The sequence below is a fragment of the Stegostoma tigrinum genome, chromosome 37 (assembly GCF_030684315.1).
Source record: "Stegostoma tigrinum isolate sSteTig4 chromosome 37, sSteTig4.hap1, whole genome shotgun sequence".
Lineage (NCBI taxonomy): Eukaryota > Metazoa > Chordata > Chondrichthyes > Orectolobiformes > Stegostomatidae > Stegostoma > Stegostoma tigrinum.
In genome coordinates this window covers 26,046,123-26,061,007 of record NC_081390.1, presented here as the reverse complement: position 1 = coordinate 26,061,007, position 14,885 = coordinate 26,046,123, and the positions used below count along the sequence as shown (strand labels likewise).

At 41.7% G+C, this 14,885-nt stretch overlaps 1 protein-coding gene across 1 annotated transcript in view; it reads right to left on the bottom strand.

The window, feature by feature from the left end:
* The window catches only part of col13a1 (collagen, type XIII, alpha 1), a 222,011-nt gene that overhangs the window by 125,477 nt on the left and 81,649 nt on the right, over positions 1–14,885 (bottom strand). The window lies entirely within an intron of this gene.

Here is a 14,885-nt window from a genome sequence, read left to right as displayed (position 1 = left end):
CTTCTGATGTAAATCATGTGCATCAATTGTTACAAAAACCTGTGATAAAACACTGACTTGGATGCAGAACCTATCAATGATAAAGACTGCTATATCTAAAATGTGTAATTGATATATTTCACAGAACAATGTCAGCATTACTGTATTTGAGGTGCTAAGCAAATGTTTACTTTGGAAAAGTACTGTTTATCTTATAGACTTCTATTATTCGTATGGAATAAATCACCATTCTCAGCATTAGGTGTCTACAGTAATCAAAAGGTTCCTTTCAGTTTCAGTTAAATGCTAGCAATTTTAATGTGGTCACATTTTGACATGGCCTAAGTATGAATTGCATGTTGAATGAACCATGACTCGGCTACATAATGAACAGTTCATTCACGGCTTTCAGAGCGTGTAATAGTTCAATCAGCCTCGACTTACTGCTGGAATGTAACAACTGATGTACTGATCTGTCCCATTTCTGGATGGAGCAAAAGTGTTTTCACAAGGCTCAAGTGTTAGATACAAATACATTCACAAGGTATTTCAAGATATTCCATCATTATTACACTGCATCTGTCAAAATGAAGATCCTTGTATTGCAAACTCCAGGAACAGGGATAGTCACAATTGAGGATAAATAACAAGAGCTGAACACTTCTTCAGCAGACTAGTATTGTGTGTAAAAGGCTCTGTCTCCTGGATTATATTTAAACATCTGAAGCTGTCAATAATTTTTAAGATTCTCCACTGTCAGCTAGTTCTTATACTTCATTTGGCATAGCTTTGCAGCAAGGTGGAGTTAATTTTCCACTCAATAACTAAGAAAGAGGGTGTGATCAAATGTATTAATTATTTGGGAAATATTTAACAAAGATTTTTTTTGGAGGAAAGTATTGTGCCTTGGCTTCAGGAAGGATGAGGAGACATTCTCACGGATCCCCTTTAGTTATTCGATTCTCCATGGCAAACTCGCCTTTCTACACTCTGGGCAGTCAGCGCCTAATGCTTGAAGTAAAATTGAACAAACCACTGTGTGCTATGGAACTAATCTGTGACTCTCCTGCCTCCACACAGAAACAAGCTGCCATACACTTATCCTGAAATGGCAATTCAATATTGGGGCTGAGGGAAGCCAAACCCGAGACAGTGGTTGGGTTACATGTCCAACTCTCCTTGCAGTTGACTCTCAATTTTACACGCTGTCTCTTTTAAGCAAATCTGTCAATGCAATGGAACAGTTGGCCTCATAAAGTGTCACAAAATGAAAGTGGGCTGTAGTGGTTTACACAGAAAAATGTCACTTAAAGTACAAAATCCAAACAGCCACATATTTATAAAAAAAATCCAAGCTGTCCTTCCGTGTAAAAATACTCTTCATCATGTTCATGAACTATCCAAATCCATATACAAACATTCAAACCCCTATACACTTTCCCAGGCCATCCAAATCTGCTACACATTAAAACTTTCCTGTAGACAATATCATAAACCACACACAAAATATCTGAGGCCCACATGTCTTCGAATTCCTTGCATATGCACTAAGCACTCAACATCCTTTCCCCCTAACAAGGTGGTGGAATCTTTTGGTGGCCCCAGGAGCAGGAAGAGAGCTGTCTAGGGGCAACAGAATTGGTCAGAAGGACTTAGTGCTGATGGTGGGATGAAGCTCCTGGAACTTTAAATGCAAGTTGCAATTCCCGATGGTAAGTGATGGGAAGCTCTTTTGCATCTCACAAATGCTGGATAAGAGGCTAGCTCACCGGAAGTAAGTCCCTCTTCCTAATTAGGTTCTGCAGAAGAGAACAATGTAAACGTTAAGAGCCAGCTGTGCATTAGAGGGCTGCATCTGGCAAGCTCAACTTTAACCTTTGGAGTGATTAACTGCTGCTCTGTCCTCCCCTGGGAGCTAAGCATGGAAGGGTGGGGATTCCAGAATGTTTCTGCTGCAGGTACCCACTCAGGGAGTCCATGTGCTGCTCCTGGCTCGCAGAGATGGAGTGGTTGTATGGGGGCTCTTTAAGTATACCGGCAGGACCTAGGGCCACAGAGGCCAGGGTGCCCTGCCTCCATCAGGCACAACACTCACCGAGTTCCTCATCCTTGCATGTGCTGTGAGCTGTGATTCACTCCCAAACCTGGCACTGCATAAGATCCCACGCTCAGCAAACACCATAGTTTAATTCTTCAGACACATTGGATCTGGAAAACTGGCAAAAGACTGATCGATGGTGGAAAAAAAATGCTCATTAATAAGTCTCAATCCACCAATCAGGAGAAGCCTATTCCAGTCCTTCAGGGTCAAGCCATTTGGGGAAGTGAAGTTAAACAGAGAAGCATTGTAACTAGGAGCAGGGACAGGCCGTTTGGCCCTTTCAGCCTGCTCTGCTATTCCGTATGTCCATGGCCGATCATCAGGTTAGGCAGGTTAGACAAGGAAAATGCAGGGGTAGGGGAATGGGTCTTGGTGGGATGCTCTTCAGAGGGGCAGCGTGGACTTGTTGGGCTGAATGTTCCACACTGTAGGGATTCTATGATTCTATGATCCAACTCATTCACACTAAATTCTCAACCAGCTCATGTACATGATTCTGAAAAATATAGAAAAGGGGAAAAAACGGCATGTTTATCGATCACTTTTCAAGATCACGAGATATTTCTAATTGTTTCACAGTCGCTGAAGCACTTTTTGGAATTGCAGCGGCAGCTGTAATTGTAGAGAACATGGCAGCCAATTTGTGCACAGCAAGCTCCCATCAACAGCAAAGTGTTTTTTTTTGAGATAGCTTGAGGTTTAGGTATTGGTCAGGGTAGCAGTGATAACTGCCTTCCTTTTCGAAACGCTGCCATGGGATCTGTTACATCCACCTGAAATGGCGGAGGTGGTCGGGAGGGGGTTTCCTCTGTTGAGCATCTCACCCACGAGACCGTCCCTCAAGCAGTGTAGGGCTGCAGTGCGTACCTCTCGGATTGTCAATGCTTCGGGCAGGGAATTGAACCCAGAGCCTCGTGACTCTGAAGTAAGTGCTTTACCAATCGACCCATGATGTACCATAAAGAAATAGAATGGCCACATTAACTGACTTCACAGACTAAGGCTAGTCCTGGGGCATGTAATTAGTAACCTCGCTCTAAATAAGTTATCAATTTTAAACATCACTGCTCTGTTATGCATGAACACTTTGCAGACTAGTTCTGTGAGTCAAGGTGGTCAAATGCTTCTGTGGATCACACTGACTCTGATAAGTACCAGAAGCTGTGTTTCCAATCAATCTTCAGGGTCACGGAAAATTCCTGAATACCCAGGACACAAAATCACATGAAAAATTCTCCTGAAACAAATAGCAGATGTGTAACTTCATTCTGTTTTTACAATAGCAGAGACAGGTTTCCTCTGAATGCTACCTGTGGCAACATTGGAAATGCATTCTTCAGAATGAAATTAACAGCTTTCTCACAAATTGTGCTCACACAGAGACAACCTATCCTGGTACCATAATCATGTCATGATTATAGCCCAAAAAGGACTTTCTATGAAAAAGAAACAGATCTGGTGAACCTGTAGCAGAATTTCAGTAGCAAGGGGTTAATGTTTGAAATTTGTACAGTAATATATAGGTAAATTGCAAAGATTAAGATATTTTAAGCATTTCTGCAGCTTAAAGTGCATTCAGATCAGAGTAGCCAAGAACAGCAAATTCATTTACAGATGGCAACCAATTATTGCAGAGTGACAGCAATCACAGGTTAGTGCCTGAACAAACAGGAAATGGGAAACTTGACCCTTTAATTCACTGTGTGGGAATTAAGCCACCAGAAAGTAGAAACTATAGTAGGAAGAGGTCGAAATGTGAACAGGTAGTGAGTAAATCGTTGGAACTGGTCTCTAGGTTAAGGGTGGAGCTTTTAAATATTATCTCCATAAACAATCAAACATAGAAAAATAGGAAACATGCAACAGAAACATTTCAGTGGCATTGTAGAGCTTACTATAATCAACCACTGAGCCAGAACAGCAACAGGTTGTAGAGCTCTCTGGCCCAGCGGAAGGACTTCCACTAAAATGACACAGAGTTACTGGAGGAGATGCAAAGGCAGATCAACAAGGACTGAGAGACTGTAACCATCAGCTCCTCTCTCTACCGAGGAGGAGGAGTAAGCTAATAAGAGTTTCTATAGTTCTGAAGGAGTTTGTTTGAAAGGACTGATGCACAGAAGAGATTTCTGCCTGCGGGGGAGAATAGAAACAGGGGACCAGAGATTGACTAGATTGTGCAATGCTCTACTACACAGGGAAATTGAAACAGATAATACGGAGACTCCAAAAAGGGGAACTGTGTTAACACATGTTAGAGAAACACATGTTAGCAATAGCAAGTGAAGGGTCATATAGAGCACAAACACTGTCAAAACAAGGATCTCCTGTCTCTTTGTTTGGCTAGTACTATATAATAGGTTTAGGATCCTTGAATAAGAAGATTATAACACTGACGGTACCAAACATGTCTTGCACTATTAATGAATAAACATCTGCCAGTTCATCTGGTGACCTTATGTCAACAATAATAGAATCAGTGATCCCCAATTACCAACTGCCCAAGTACACAAAGTTGAATACAGCTATCACACCCATAAACCACAAATAGTAATGTGGCAGATACCAGCAAGTAGACATGAGCACTTGTATAAGATAAACTGTAAAGTCATCTTTACAAAATGCTCAACTGTTATGGAGAATAGCATCTTCATTTCTTTGAGGCCTACTACAGAGTAGGCTGCAGTTACTGCAAAGTGGAAACACAAGAAGATAAATAGGGCCCTTAACATCAACCTAACTCTTAGTCATTTGGCACCTCCAACAGACCAACACACCCTCAGCACTGCACTGCAGTACATACAAAATATAGGGATAACATCACAAGACATGTCAACAGCACAAGACTTTCAGACTTCAATATTGGCACATGTTTAATTGTAGGCACAAAGTTAAAAAAGGGCCTAATAATCTGAACAGCACAAGTGGTTATTCCTCTGACTGAGAAAATGGAGAATAAGATATTGAGCAAGGTGGATAGCTCTTTCAGAGAATCAGCACCAGGGGCCAAACGCCCTCCTCCATTCTGTACAGTCCCAGGTATTGATTAGCTGGCAAGATCTTAAGATTTCATTTGACTCATCCAGTGAATTACCAAGATTGGAATTTTAAACTTAAGATAATACATCTTGCTAACTGCGTAAAATTGTGAGTAAACATTAACTTGGATAGAGATTTCTTTTAGAAGTAAATCTAATTCTATTTTAAGCCAAGAATCTTTGCAAGCATCACTTATCAGAAATAGCATCCAAGTTGCAAAATTAACTTTAAAATTGGCTAAAAGTTTCATTAAAACAAACTAAAAATCAAATTAGACGCTGGATTGGAAAGGAAGCAATTGTTAAGTGTGCACGTCTTTAAGACATGTTCCACGTGTGCTGTTAAAATACTGAATCAAACTTTTTTTGATGCTTTGTGTAATCAACTAAACCATTAATGAACCGAGAATCCCCATAATTTGACTGCATTTCAGCAGGAAGAGAATATTTCTTGAAGCGAAAGTCAATTTGATTACGGAGGAGGTCTGAAAAGGTGGCCCTCCACTTTCAGGGACCACCATGATCCTCAAACCCCAGAGAGAAGCACACAATGCCGGTTTCTGTGAGGTCAGACGAGATCATTCATAATAAGGGAGCCCAACAGGATGTCAGAAAATGGCTCACTGACATCAAAAAGACCAAAGGAAAACACTGCATTCAGATACTTGTTTTGTGTTGCGTCTGGATGGGGGAGGGAACATACCTACCTTGAGAACCCTGGTACCTGCTGTGGCTTAGAGTGGCAGAACTGTCCTGCAATGGAGAATTTGTAAGAATCTGGAACTTATGACACTGGTGAAGCCACCAGGGATTCTGGTAATTGATTCAATATCAATTCAAGTGTAACAATCCATTAAAACATGCTGCTCAAAGTATTCCGAAAGCAATTGAATGTGCAATGCCAAGGTGACATTTTCATTCTTTATCTTTGATCTTAAAAACTGCATGGATGTTGATCATCCCCTCTGGATTTTACACCATAGCATCGCCACTTTATCTCTCTAAGAAACTGTTACTTCGTTGTATTGTCCTGGCCACACACTATCCACTGAAGTCCTCAGCAGGAATCTCAATATTACAATCACATTTCCATATTCTAATCAAAGTCCTTGTAATCTGTGCAGGTATTTTGACAGAATTGATCTGACGCCAAACAATATCACACACAGTTTCCAGAAAATACCTCCGCTAGTCAAAATGAATTTTGATCCCGTCAATTTATTTACACAAGGATTAAATAATCCCTCGAGGACACAATGTGTTGTGCAGCTTGGAACATGGGGTAACACACCCATTAAAGACTCCTTTAATTATGAAAACCAAAGCTATATTTAATATGTTGCAACATGAATATAAATACTCTAAAAAACACAACTCTAAGGCTGAAAACCTTACTGGGTGGGAATGAACTGGATAGAGAATGACTAGATGGGTAAAGTTTGAAGCCACTTGAAAAGCCATTGTTAAATTGTTATAATCTCCACTGACAGACTTCATTCAGAGTAACTAACAATTAACAATCAGCTGCTATCAGTTGAGGTTTGTCACTGAACCGATACAGAAGCAGCTGGACTTAATTAACTTACTGTAACTCAATAAATATTGAGAATTACAGCATCTGAAATGAAAGGCATAGGTAACATCAGAACAAGCAAGCTAATTAACAATGAGTGCTGAATAACTGAATACAGAAATCAAAAGCCATTGGTTGAGAGTTCTTTCCATGGGAAGGTAGGAATCAACTTACAGAGCGGCGTATAGTTAGCTTAGTTGGCTGGTTTGCAATGCAGGGTAACACCAACATCGTGGGTTTAACTCTGGCACTGACTGAGGATTTTTTTTTTGTCATTCATTCTTGGGATATGGGCATTGCAGGGCAGGCCAGCATTCTCATTCCTAATTGCCCAGAGGGTAGTTAAGAATCACCCACATTGCTGTGGGCCTGGAGTCACATGTAAGGCAGACCAGATAAGGATGGCAGTTTCCTTCCCTAAAGGATATTAGTGAACCAGATGGGGTTTTCAAACAAAAACTGAAATTGCTGCAGAAATTCAGCAGGTCTGAAGAATGGTCATTGGATCCAAAATGTTAACTCTGTTTCCCTCCCACAGATGCTGTCAGACCTGCTCAGTTCTTCCAGCAATTTCTTTTTTAGGTTCCAGACTTCCAGTTCTTTGATATATTTTAGGATTTTCCCCAATAGTTTCATGGTCATTGTCAGACTCTTAATTCCAGAATTTTATTGGATTAAAATTTCACCATCTGTTCTGGTGGGTTATGAACCCAAGTCCCCAGGGCATTATCTGAGTCTCTGGGTTAATAACCAAGCAATAATCCTAATAGGCCATCACACCCCCATAAAAGGTTCTAATGAAAGACTCCTTCTCAAACTCCTCCTTGACCTGAGACATGGTGGCCATCAGGAAACAGTCATAGAACATAGAACATAGAACAATACAGCGCAAAACAGGCCCTTCAGCCCTCGATGTTGTGCCGACTTGTGAGGCATCTGTCATTCCCTCTCAATGAAAGAGCTGTCCTTGGATCTGGTAGGATTATGTTGAGTTTACCTTTCACTTTTAGAAGTATAGAGGACATAAATGATTTGTGGTCAACTGTTACCTCCAAGAGCATGTGCATTGAGACAGAGATTGAGGATTACCCAAGTTTTATAATATCATTTCATTTCTTTAGGCGGGGGGAGAAAGCACTCAATCTTCCCAAAATTGGAATTGATGAGTTGTGGTGATGGTCAAAATCTGTAAACTAAGGCTCATGATTGAATATTCATACCTGACCAGTGGTACATGTCTCCATGAGATGATTAACCTTCCCTCATTCCTCAATGTACGTTCCTAATTCTTTGCACGGAGAAATAAATTAGTCTTCAACTCTAACTGCCCTAATGGTCAACCTTTTGATTGTTTGTGACCCTGTATTAAAAATGTAGGGCAGGCATTATCTTTGGCTCAAGAATGTGCCATTACTGTACCAAAGCTGAAACAAACAAACTTAGCCTCAGAATCAGAGTGCATTCTGACCAGGATGCCATCCTCTGCTAGATTGAACTTCGTATATTGAAACAGGCTGGAAGGATGCTCTCCTGCAAGTTGCTTAGCAAATTGCACAGCATTCATCTGGAATAATCTTATTCTGTTGTCAAGGATTACTCTTGTGATTAATTCCTTCTTTATTCTATCAATTAGTGCAGCAAGAGCTATAGTGAATATTGTAACGTTCAGGGGGCAGACAGTTCCAAAGGGTTGCTATGTTTGACTGCTCCAAAATATTAGTTATTTTCAATATTGTCTGGGAACGAGATTTTCAATTGATCCCTGAAGCACAGTTCTGAGATCACCGTTAATTGGAGTTAGAAAAGAAAGGGACAGAAGTAGTCTGTCAGCAGGAAAGAACTGTTTAACTGCTGAAAACCCAACCGAATGGCACCTAATGTATATGGTTAGTGTCTCACTGAGAAGTAAAAAAGAGTAGCTGAATGACTTTTGTTATTACAACTTAGGATGAGGCTCGTGGTTTTAATAGGTAGCTAAATATTTTAGTCAGTGCCCTAAAAATCCTGGAAGTTATAGGGGCTCAGAAAAAAATAAACGTGCCACTAATAGGTCATTGCAGTGCAAGGAAAGAAAACGTAAACCCATGACTAGGCCACATCAGGCAACGTAGGAAACATACCCAGGGATAATATTGATTTGGTGAAGTTCATTGTTTACAAAAAGCTGCAAATGTGCATTTAAGTGCTGGAGTGCAGTTTCCACAATCCAGTGGAGTGTAGTCCCACGAAGGGAAGGCCCACCCCCAGAACAGGAGCAGCCACTGGTGCAGTCCATGATGAGATGGCTTTCATGAGATCGTCACAGCCAGGTTGTCAAATCGGAATCTTGTGTGTGTGTGTGTGTGTGTGTGTGTGTGTGTGTGTGTGTGTGTGTGTGTGTGTGTGTGTGTGCAGTTTCCAAGAAACCCATGGGATCTGTTTCAATCACAATTGCAGTTCTGTAGACTGTTTGACCACTGTTTGTCTGTCACTAATATCTACCCCACAATCTAACATTCAATACTTAATAAGTTTTATCTATCTTTGCATGGTCTCAATCAGTATTTTGGCAATAATTTAAGCGTGTGTGATGAGTAAATTTAATTTGTAATAAGCTATTTTTTCTTTGTTGCCTACAGAAATGTGGTTGGCTTGTTTCCATTACCAAGCTTGGAACAACATAAAATCTATATAACTGGCCAGATCACCAAGCTGGTTCAATTTAAAATTGCTCCTGGCAAGCTCTCCCACACTCTCCATTGGCCCAGGGTCAATCAGCTGCTTCAGTGGTACTTGTAGGATAACCAGGATTATGGAGAACACAGAAACCAGGGAAGGCCATTCCGCCCCTCCATTTTATCTATACCAATGAGATTATGGCTTATCTGTATTTCACTTCATCTGAATGCCTTAGCCTTTGGCAAAAACAGAAATTGCCAGAGAAACTCAACAGCTCTGCAACATCTACAGAGACAGAAACAGTTAATATTTAGATTCCAAGATAACAAAGTGTGTAGCTGGATGAACACAGCAGGCCAAGCAGCATCTCAGGAGCTGTGTTCATCCAGCTACACACTTTGTCATCTTGGATTCTCCAGCATCTGCAGTTCCCATTATCTCACAATATTTAGATACCAGTGACTCTTCTTCAGTTCTGGATCTGCAATTCTTTGATCTATGTTATTGCTTAGTCTTTGCTTGTCAAACAGATAGCTAATGATCTTCAGTTTACATTGTGATAACCATAGCTTTTTGCAAGAGAGTGCTTTTCATTTGGGCTGCTGTGTGTATAAGGAAGGATTTCCAACATTCTCTCCTGGACAATTGGGTACTCAGTTTAACATTATCCCTAGACTCTTCTACCAGTGAAACAGCTTTCTCTCTCTCCAACCCATCTATTTCTTTACAGATCCTAAAAAAACCTCAAGCTTATATTTTAAGAAATACAAGCATGTTTGAAAAATGCGGTACTGACACGCTATTTCCGAAAGCACAGTTAAATCTTGCAAACCAAATTATCTTGAAGTAAAAACCAAAAGAACTTTGGATGCTGTAAATCAGGAACAAAAACAGATGTTGCTGGAAAAACTCAGCAGATCTGAAGAAGGGTCACCGAACCAGAAACTTTAACTCTGATTTCTCTTTACAGATGCTGCCACACCTGCTGAGCTTTTCCAGCCGCTTCTGTTTCTGTTTCTGTTTCTGTATTTTGAAGCAATGTCCTGGTGAACAGAGATTATCCCTGAATAGGAACATCAGTATCTTGGCAAAATAATTTATACAAGGCAATAGTTTAATGTTGAGTTACATATCTTTAAGTTTCTTAATTAGCCTTCGCTTTCTGAAAATTATGTTTTTTCTGATTTTCACATTAACTTGGATATTTTATCTAATAGTTATATCAGACATTGCTAATTACTAACAGATCACATGGTTTTGTACATAACTAATCTGCACGTGAAGCCACACATACATTTCTAAGAAGCACCAAGGTGAAAATTGATTTAGAGATGGTCATTAGGTGAAATTTCAAGGGCACACAAGAAGCTCACAAAGTGTGTACAACTGACGACATTGTACTTGTGATTAAGCTTAGTGCAGAAATGGTTCATTATTTTTCAGTGTCTGTTATGAATAGGAATATAAAGCATGGCATGTTTGAACCTCATTCTTCAGGCAGAGACAGGAATGTAGAAGTCAACTTTATTACATCGACATAAAAACAGAAAATGCTGGAGAGACCCAGCAGGTTTGGCAGTATCTGCAGAGAGAGAAACAGAACTTCCAAAGAAAACGTTAGCTCTGTTTCTCTCTCTGCAGATAGTGCCAGACCTGTGGAATTTCTTTTTGTGTTTCTGTTTCAGATTTCCAGCGTCTGCAAAATTTTACTTTTATTGTCGTGTCCAGTTTCCTTCACCCAGACATTTAAAATTGAGAACAAGATCAGGAAAAGCCATCAGGCAGACAGGAGATATGTCAGCCAGTATGGTATGTGGAACATGTATAGTTCACCCCAAACAAATTGGAAATTACTTGCTGTGCCAATAAAAAGTGCATGGAAATGAAATGTACCACAAGGGACTATTACGAGAAGATCATTGCTGTAATATTTACAACACCATATAGTTTTAATTTATTACCTTGCTTTGAACTTTTAAGAAGCCAGCCAGACTTTACATTATTTGATACATCAAACCAGGAGCACTCAAATGGAGTATTCTTTGTAACTAAGATATGCTTTGTAAATCTGGTTAATGCCCAGGTTAGCAGCAATGCTGTCTCAGACATCGTCACAACATGTCACATGAGCGACAGTTCTCACATAGATAAATCTGTTGATAAACCCATAGACATTGTCAGTATCTAAAACATTCTTCCTTATGCAGACAAACATGACCAATTCCTTTCACCCAGCTTAGGAACAATGGGAGACAGAGATGCAATTCAGCTCTGTAATTCTTGACGTCAAATTAGTTATGGGATGAAAAAGTGTTAAACTTTGCAATCTCATCAGACACTAACTTGAACAGAGGTGAACGCTGGATTTACCACAGCCAGCCAGTCAGAGAATGGGATTCCACTTGTTCAATGTCCGCATGGTCAAGACCAACCTCCTACCTTCAATAATCTCTTCCTCCCCCAGGCCTGGCTAGCCTTGTGCCTGCCCCACATAACGAACAGATGGATGAATATGGATGGATATGGAACAATTAAAAGGATTTGATATCACAGAATTCAACCAAAAAAACCTCTCTGCTTATGGCCGCATGTTTAATGTGGAGGTAGTTTCCCAGGCATCTCCAAGGGCAGGATTTAAATGGGCAGATTGCATTAATTCAAATGAGAAGACCTGAAGGTGGGAAACAATATGAGCTGCCTTTTTGAACTGCTACAGTCCACTTGCTCTAGATAGACCCATGAAGCAAAGTTCCTGGTTTTCACATCAGTAACATATCCACAGTAACGCCCACAGTGAGTAACAGATTACTGGAAGTTCCCCAAAACCCATCAAGTTGTCTGTGACCGACCGGACATTATGCAGACATACCCTGCATGACTAATGTCTCCATCATACTCACAACCTCCTGCACCTTCTTCTTCCAATAACAGGGCTACCAGGTGAGTTTTAAATACAATTTCAGCAGTATCAACTGAGCGTTGAGTGATAAAAATTATGTGTTCTTTGGTTCATGAAATAAATCTCAGAAGTAACACAATTTTCTTTTTTTTATGCAATGTTTTCCAAAATGAGAGGTTGCACCAACACATCATTATGACACCTTTCAGCATTGGTGGGTCAAAGTGCTGGAATTCCCTCGCTAACAGCATTGTGGATCACATGGACTGCAGCGGTTCAAACAAGCAGCTCACCACCACCTTCTCAAGGGCAATTATGGAAGGGCAATAAATGCTGGACCAGCCTGTGACACCCATGTCCCACAATTGAATAATAAAAACTGTACACAACACATGCTTCGTTTTCTACAACACTGTGGAAGTTCACTTAGTGAGCAGAAAAGAGGAGGTGATGGCCTGGGGGCATTTTCGGTTGACTATTAAACCATTAACTGAGATAATTTACTGGGGAATGGGTTCCAGACCCAGCATGGTAAATGATGGAACTGCACAGAAAATACAGGGAAGTATTATCACAAAACAATTGATCTAATGTTCGGACGACTGGGGTTTGAACCCCACTGTGGCTGATGGTGAAATTGGAAATTGGAAATCAACATAGATGTGGAACTGAGAGTCTAAATGATGGCCTTGAAACTATTGTTAATTGTTGGGGAAAATCCAGCTGGTTCACTAAAGTCTTTAGGGAAAGGAACTGCCGGCCTTTTCTGGCCTGCCCTATATGTGACTCCCGACCCACAGCAATTACAGGCCAGAAATAATGCTGACCTGGCCAATGACAATCACATCCTGGGAATGAATTTTTTTAAAATGGGCAATTAAAGGTTAGCCCCATTGCGGAGGGGCTGGGGTCACATATACGTCAGACCAGATAAGGGTCTGGCAGATTTAGATTAGTGATAATGGGAACTGCAAATGCTGGAGAATCCAAGATAACAAAGTGTGGAGCTGGATGCACACAGCAGGACAAGCAGCATCTCAGGAGCACAAAAGCTGACGCTTCGGGCCTAGACCCTTCATCAGAGAGGGGGATGGGGAGAGGGTTCTGGAATAAATAGGGAGAGGGGGGGAGGCAGACCGAAGATGGAGAGTAAAGAAGATAGGTGGAGAGGACAGTATAGGTGGGGAGGTAGGGAGGGGATAAGTCAGTCCAGGGAAGACGGACAGGTCAAGGAGGCGGCATGAGGTTAGTAGGTAGATGGGGGTGCGGCTTGGGGTGGGAGGAAGGGGTGGGTGAGAGGAAGAACAGGTTAGGGAGGCAGAGACAGGTTGGACTGGTTTTGGGATGCAGTGGGGGGGAGGGGAAGAGCTGGGCTGGTTGTGTGATGCAGTGGGGGGGGGGGGGACGACGAACTGGGCTGGTTGTAGGATGCGGTGGGGGAAGGGCAGATTTTGAAGCTGGTGAAGTCCACATTGATACCATTGGGCTGCAGGGTTCCCAAGCGGAATATGAGTTGCTGTTCCTGCAACCTTCGGGTGGCATCGTTGTGGAACTGCAGGAGGCCCATGATGGACATGTCATCTGAAGAATGGGAGGGGGAGTGGAAATGGTTTGCGACTGGGAGGTGCAGTTGCTTATTGCGAACCGAGCGGAGGTGTTCTGCAAAGCGGTCCCCAAGCCTCCGCTTGGTTTCCCCAATGTAGGGGAAGCCACACCGGGTACAGTGGATGCAGTTTACCACATTGGCGGATGTGCAGGCTGAACCTCTGCTTAATATGGAAAGTCATCTTGGGGCCTGGAATAGGGGTGAGGGAGGAGGTGTGGGGGCAAGTGTAGCACTTCCTGCGGTTGCAGGGGAAGGTGCCGGGTGTGGTGGGGTTGGAGGGCAGTGTGGAGCGAACAAGGGAGTCACGGAGAGAGTGGTCTCTCCGGAAGGCAGCCAAGGGTGGGGATGGAAAAATGATTTAGATTAGTGGCTCAGTTTTGTTACATGCTTTCCATTACTGCAGCCTTTACACCCAGATTTTATTGAATTCAAATTATCACCATCTCCCATGCTGGGATTTGAAGCCATGTTTACAGAACATCAACGAGGGTGCTGGATTACAGTCCAGTGATATTGCACTGTACCATCGCCTACCTTGTGACTCCAGACCCACAGCAATGTGGCTGATCCTGAGATGCCCCGTGGGTAATAAATGCTGGCCTAGCCAGCCAGAGACACCCGTACTCCATGAATGCTTATCTTAAAAAAACTGAAAGCATTGTGTCAATCAGGAATTAGACTAAAAAAGCTGAAAATCGATAACAGAAACATAAATTGCTGGAAGAAGTGTCAGTGGGTCCGAAATGTTAACTGATTTCTCTCCACAAATGCTGCTGGATCCGCTGAGTCATTGGGCAAATCTAACTTCAGCAGCAAAACAGAATGAACCTCATGAGTCAGCCTAACCACACAATGGGCTGTTATTATTGAGAATGGAGTTTGAGTGTGATATTTAACTGGGTTTATAAGATGATAGGACCACTCACATGGCTCCTCTACACCCACACTCGCTATCTCAAATAATTCTTACACGTACTGAAATTCATTCAATGTTGAATGTGCCAGAGTGCACCCATCTAAACAGTCACTCT